This window comes from Eptatretus burgeri, chromosome 15 (genome assembly GCF_056783735.1).
Source record: "Eptatretus burgeri isolate ZD-2024b chromosome 15, Ebu_testis_v1, whole genome shotgun sequence".
Lineage (NCBI taxonomy): Eukaryota > Metazoa > Chordata > Myxini > Myxiniformes > Myxinidae > Eptatretus > Eptatretus burgeri.
In genome coordinates this window covers 71208812-71214811 of record NC_140975.1, presented here as the reverse complement: position 1 = coordinate 71214811, position 6000 = coordinate 71208812, and the positions used below count along the sequence as shown (strand labels likewise).

At 40.6% G+C, this 6000-nt stretch overlaps 1 protein-coding gene across 5 annotated transcripts in view; it reads right to left on the bottom strand.

The window, feature by feature from the left end:
• LOC147012508 (uncharacterized) overlaps nt 1-6000 on the bottom strand; it is a 250295-nt gene that overhangs the window by 146533 nt on the left and 97762 nt on the right. The gene's annotated exons all lie outside the window — the stretch shown is intronic.

The following is a 6000-nucleotide window of genomic DNA, read 5'->3' as shown; positions in this document are numbered from 1 at the left end:
GAGATATCAAAGGGCTCGCCTCGCTGCCGGTGCCAGGGTCGGCTGGCAGGACGACATCACCGCGGTGACGCAGCAACACGCGGGGAGCGCTGTGCGTGCCTTTGGTCTCCGGAACGCTATGCCTCGTAATTACAGCGGCCTCTCCGGGAGCCTGCATCCTACACAAACCACACGCCCCTGCCCTGGATCTGGTAGTTGGTAGCAAAGGCTGGACTAAAACTGAGAGCTTTCCTTATAGAATTTTCAGAATGTTTGCAACATCAACGATAGGTGAACCATGACAAATAGTCAAGCAAAACCCCTCTGTCTGGGCGAGCGGAAACCCATTGGCAACCCATCCCCAAAGTCAAGCAAAACCAATCGGTTTACCCTCCCCCCCCCCAATTCCGCTTCACTCTCCCAGCGCTCCCTGCCGCACTGCCCCATCGATGGCACTGCAGAGGGATCGGATAGATCGATAAAGCCAAGCGACAACAACCAAGCCTCACCATCAGCTTCCTACGATTACAAGTATAGAAACTCAGCCGCATTCTCTCCGTGCCTTAGCCCATCATGTGCGACATCTTGCCCCCTCGTTTTCACTTCCACCTTAGTCCTTTTCTCTGTTTCTACCCGAAATGCAGACATCACGTGCAACTACGCCTGGTGTTGGCTTAATGGTTAGGGTGGTGGGCTTTGGATCCTAGGGTCCTGAGGTTGAATCCCACTCAGCTGTTGAATTAATACCGGGTGGGGTTAACTCGGCCTGTCATCCTTCCGAGGTCGGCAAAATGAGTGCCAGCTTGCTGGTATACTGTGTCGGAGTGGCGACCCGTCCAGGATTGTACCCAATAGCCAAAGAGACTGCTGAGGCAGCACCAACACTCTGCACAGAGTATGGTCCCAATCTCTTCTCTCCTCCTTAGCCCATCATGTATGACATATTGCCCCCTCGTTTGCACCTCCACCTTCGTCCTTTCTGTTTCTACCCCAAATGCACAGACATCATGTGGAACGATGCCTGGTGTTGCCTTAATGGTTCGGGTGGTGGGTTGGGATCCTAGGATTCTGAGTTCAAATCCCACTCTGCTGTTGAATTAATACCACGTGGGGTTGACTCTGCCTGTCATCCTTCTGAGGTCAGCAAAATGAGTGCCAGCTTGCTGGTATCCTGTGTCGGAATGGCGACCCGTCCAGGATTGTGCCCAATAGCTCAGGAGACTGCTTAGGTAGCACCAACGCTCTGCACAGAGTATGGTCCCAATGGATGGATGGATGGATGGATGGATGGACGTGCAACTGGAAAATTTTACAATGAAGAGCAAAGCAAATGTTATTCATGCTTTTGAGAATGTTTGGGGCCAGAAGCATCTCCAGGTGTGGGCCCTAGGTTAGTCCCCTCAGTTGTGCAGTTCTTCCTTGCTTTCACGTCTTTCTCACCATTAACTTCCCCACAAACATGCCATTTAAAGCTGAAAACCATAACAAACCCAGGTTCATCTCGTTATTATACAACGATGTGCAGATAACAACAGTTAACACGACAAGCAATGTGTTTCAAAAGCACTTCCACATGACCTTAACTTTCTTAAAGATCAACTCAAGTCTCATCTGATGTTGTTAGTATCATTCACTAATAAGAGAAATTAAATTGGGACAATGGCACAACAATGGCCTCATCTTCATCAAGTCATACCATAATTGAGCAGACAGGACAGCTGGCTTACACTCCACTCAAAGGATACTCTATCCTGTCATAAGCAATGCCCTGCCTGTGAATCACCAGGAAGAGAGTTTGCATCAGATTTTGTTTCATTGGTAATTTGACCAAGACAGAGGCACGAATAAACCAAACCAAACTCTGACCAAACAAACTTCCCTTTTGAACTCGAGAAATTTAGAATGACTAAATCAATGGTACTCAATCATTATTCTCTTTCAGGAAGACCGCTGTGGTTACATTTTAATCGGACTTTGTCGATTACGTGTAAAACAGATACATTCACCGATAAAGTTACATTTAGTACTCGATCACCAAAAGGACTTCCAACTCGCCCAATACGATTTTCTACCGAAAAACAAAATGAACTAGAGGGGGAGCACTCGGTAGAGTGCAAAACCTCTGCCGCCAATACTGCAAGGTCACTCAAGTGAACCTGATATCCTATTCATTCAATTTGATGTCAACAGTGCTCACAGAGTTATAGTTTGCAACTTTCCCTTTTACTTTTAACTTTTACATACTCAATTAATTCGTCATAACTAGATTCCTTGAGACAGAAATCGATTTTACGTGGGTATATCCACCTGAAGTTCCAAAATCAGCCGCAATTATAATTTTGGCATGTTTTTTTGTTGGAAATCACTTACAACATGTAGAAATGCAAAAAAAAAAAAAAATCCAAATTTTGTTGAAAAAAAAGTTGCAAAATTTTTTTTTCTCTAACAATTTTTTTTTGGGGGGGGGTTGATAATCACTTAAAACATGTAGAAATGCAAAAAAAAAAATTCTAATATTTTTTCAAAATGGCCGCCATAGCGGCCATATTGGATTTTGGACCAAGTCCAAAATCTAATGGCATGATCCTTGGACCATACCTAATCCCCCCACCAAGTTTCGTCGAAACCCGTCGAGGAGTTTTTCCGTAATACTGTTCACAAACAAACAAACAGAAAGGGGTAAAAACAGTAACCTCCGATCTTCAATGGCAGAGGTTAACTAGGAAAATGGGAAATTTGTTCAGAAGATGTTTGGAACGAGCTTTGTGAAGATATTTTTTTCAAGCAGGTGAGTCAATGTGCGGAGATGGATCACAAAAAAAAATCCTCAGAAATTATGTTTAAAAGTCATTTATCTTTTCCTCAACATTTTACATAAATCGTGAGAAACCATGAATTTGGTTCATGGATGGATCCGCACTCACAAAGTTGGCATGACATTCAAAGTGTACGTTTCCGTAACAAACCCGACACACCACGACGTATTTGAATTACTGCAGTTGAGTAATAGTTACGTGTTTGAACAAACCAACTCACACTGTTCTCAACTGAAAACCTTGAAATGATCCATTGGTTACCTTCAACAAACCACCAACTGAACTTAACAAAATAGTCAGGACAGTTGAACATGCAGATCACATCCTCCCACATCGACAATACAGTCAAACTTGAAAAGGAGAAATTCATGCCTTGTGACAGCAGCACAAACTCGGCAATAATCATCTTGCCTCTGCAGAGATTCCTCATCCTCAATTTCGATTCCAAGATCATTCACTTCAGTGTCAAATTTGTTTCAGTGGCAGCATCGAGTGCTGCATTATGAGCACACCGTGCTCCAGAAAAGAATGTCAAAGATCCCACAATGTGGTTTCAAAGAATTTGCCTTGGAGTCAGTATTCGGGACAAATTCCAAAGACCTGGTATGGATCAAGCATATGCTACATTACCTTTTCTGGTCTATAAATGCTGTGTAGTGGCTCCACAGAATCTACAAGTGGTGACCACCTAAAATGAAAATGTATAACTTGATCACTGCTTTAGGAACCAATGACAAATAAAACAAAAATAATTCCATACTAAGTAAAATCCAAGCATTGGTCTCTAACTCAGTGAGGTGTGGTCTCTCATTGATCATGAAATGGCAGTAAAGGATTCTAAATTCACATTGGAGATTTTGAGGTCTAGAACTGGACAGTGCAATGAACACATTGTTCCACATGAGGATATTATGCTAAACCTTGTGCTTGTGTCGGCAAAGGAAAATGACAAACGCAGAGAAAAGATAGTCATATCATGCGAGTTTAAAAATTGGGGTCATAACATTTTAAGAAAAGTGCTCAAACTCAGACGCCAACCTTGGCAAAACATTCCACCTCAAAGAACCAGACCCCCTCCCCCCACCATCCTCTTCCACACCACAGCACCCCACTTGGATGACTTGTCCTATTTGTGCACATTTGCCAAACGGTGGAACGAGCGAAGGCCGCCGCCTCTCCGGAGGTGCTAATTTTTACTCTGACAAGAGAGAGGACATTTGAGGATATGAGGCTGTTTGAACAGCGAATAGACAGATGAGAGAGTGATGAAAATAAAAGAAAAACACAATTTTGAAAGAACAGTTTGCAGGAGAAAATGTGGGAAAAAAGGGACATACAACGATAACTCCCAAAATACAATTGTTTGAAGGCAATAATAAATAAATGTGCATCACAGTAGCGAATCAGACTGCAAAGATAACTCTGAAGGTTGGTACAAAAATGTCCACGAGTGTAACTGGATAAACATGAGTGAGTACAGAAATGAAAAAGACAAAAAAAAAACACCCATAATCACAAAAACTCACAAAATCACCAAACCTCTCACAAAATCATATAACCTCTCACAATATCACAAAATCACATAACATCTCACAAAATCACATAACATCTCACAAAATCACAATCCATCTCACAAAATCACAAAACCTCTCACAAAATCACAAACCCTCTCACAAAATCACAAAACATATCACAAAATCAAATAACCTCTCACAAAATCACAAAACCTCTCACATAATCACAAACCCTCTCACAAAATCACAAACCCTCTCACAAAATCACAAAACTTCTCAGTAAATCACAAAACCTCTCACAAAATTACAAAACCTCTCACAAAATCAAGTAACCTCTCACAAAATCAAATAACCGCTCACAAAATCACAATCCATCTCACAAAATCACAATCCATCTCACAAAATCACAAAACCTGTCGCAAAATCACCAAACCTCTCACAAAATTAAAGAACCTCTCACAAAATCACAAACCCTCTCTCAAAATAACAAAACATCTCACAAAATCACAAAACCTCTGACAAAATCAAATAACCCCTCACAAAATCACAAACCTTCTCACAAAATCACAAACCCTCTCACAAAATCACAAACCCTCTCACAAAATCACAAACCCTCTCACAAAATCACAAACCCTCTCACAAAATCACAAAACCTCTCACAAAATCACAAAACCTCTCACAAAATCACAAACCCTCTCACAAAATCTCTCACAAAATCAAAGAACCTCTCACAAAATCACAAAACCAAATAACCTCTCACAAAATCAAACAACCTCCCACAAAATCACAAAATCACAAAACTTCTCACAAAATCACAAAACATCTCACAAAATCACAAACCCTCACAAAACTTCTCACAAAATCACAAAACATCTCACAAAATCACAAACCCTCACAAAATCACAAACCCTCACACAAAATCACAAACCCTCACACAAAATCACAAAACATCTCACAAAATCAAAAAACCTCTCACAAAATCACAAACCCTCTCACAAAATCAAATAACCTCTCACAAAATCACATAACCTCTCACAAAATCACAAACTCACAACACCTCTCACAAAATCACATAACCTCTCACAAAATCAAATAACCTCTCACAAAAATCACAAAACCTCTCAAAAAATTAAATCATCTCTCACAAAATCAAATAACCTCTCACAAAAATCACAGAACCTCTCACAAAATTAAATCATCTCTCACAAAATGAAATAACCTCTCACAAACTCAAATAATCTCTCACAAAATCAAATAACCTCTCACAAAATCACAAAACCTCTCACAAAATCACAAAACCTCTCACAAAATCACAAAACCTCTCACAAAATCACAAAACCTCTCACAAAATCACAAAACCTCTCACAAAATCACATCACCTCTCACAAAATCACATCACCCCTCACAAAATCACAAAGCCTCTCACAAAATAACAAAACGTCTCACAAAATCACATCACCTCTCACAAAATCACAAACCCTCTCACAAAATAACAAAACATCTCACAAAATCAAATAACCTCTCAGAAAATAACAAAACATCCATTTTACAAAATCACGTAATCTCACAGAAAATAACAATACGTCTCACAATATCACAAAACCTCTCACAAAAAGTCTCACAAAATCACAAAATCACATCACCTCTCACAAAATCACAAACCCTCTCACAAAATCACAAACCCTCTCACA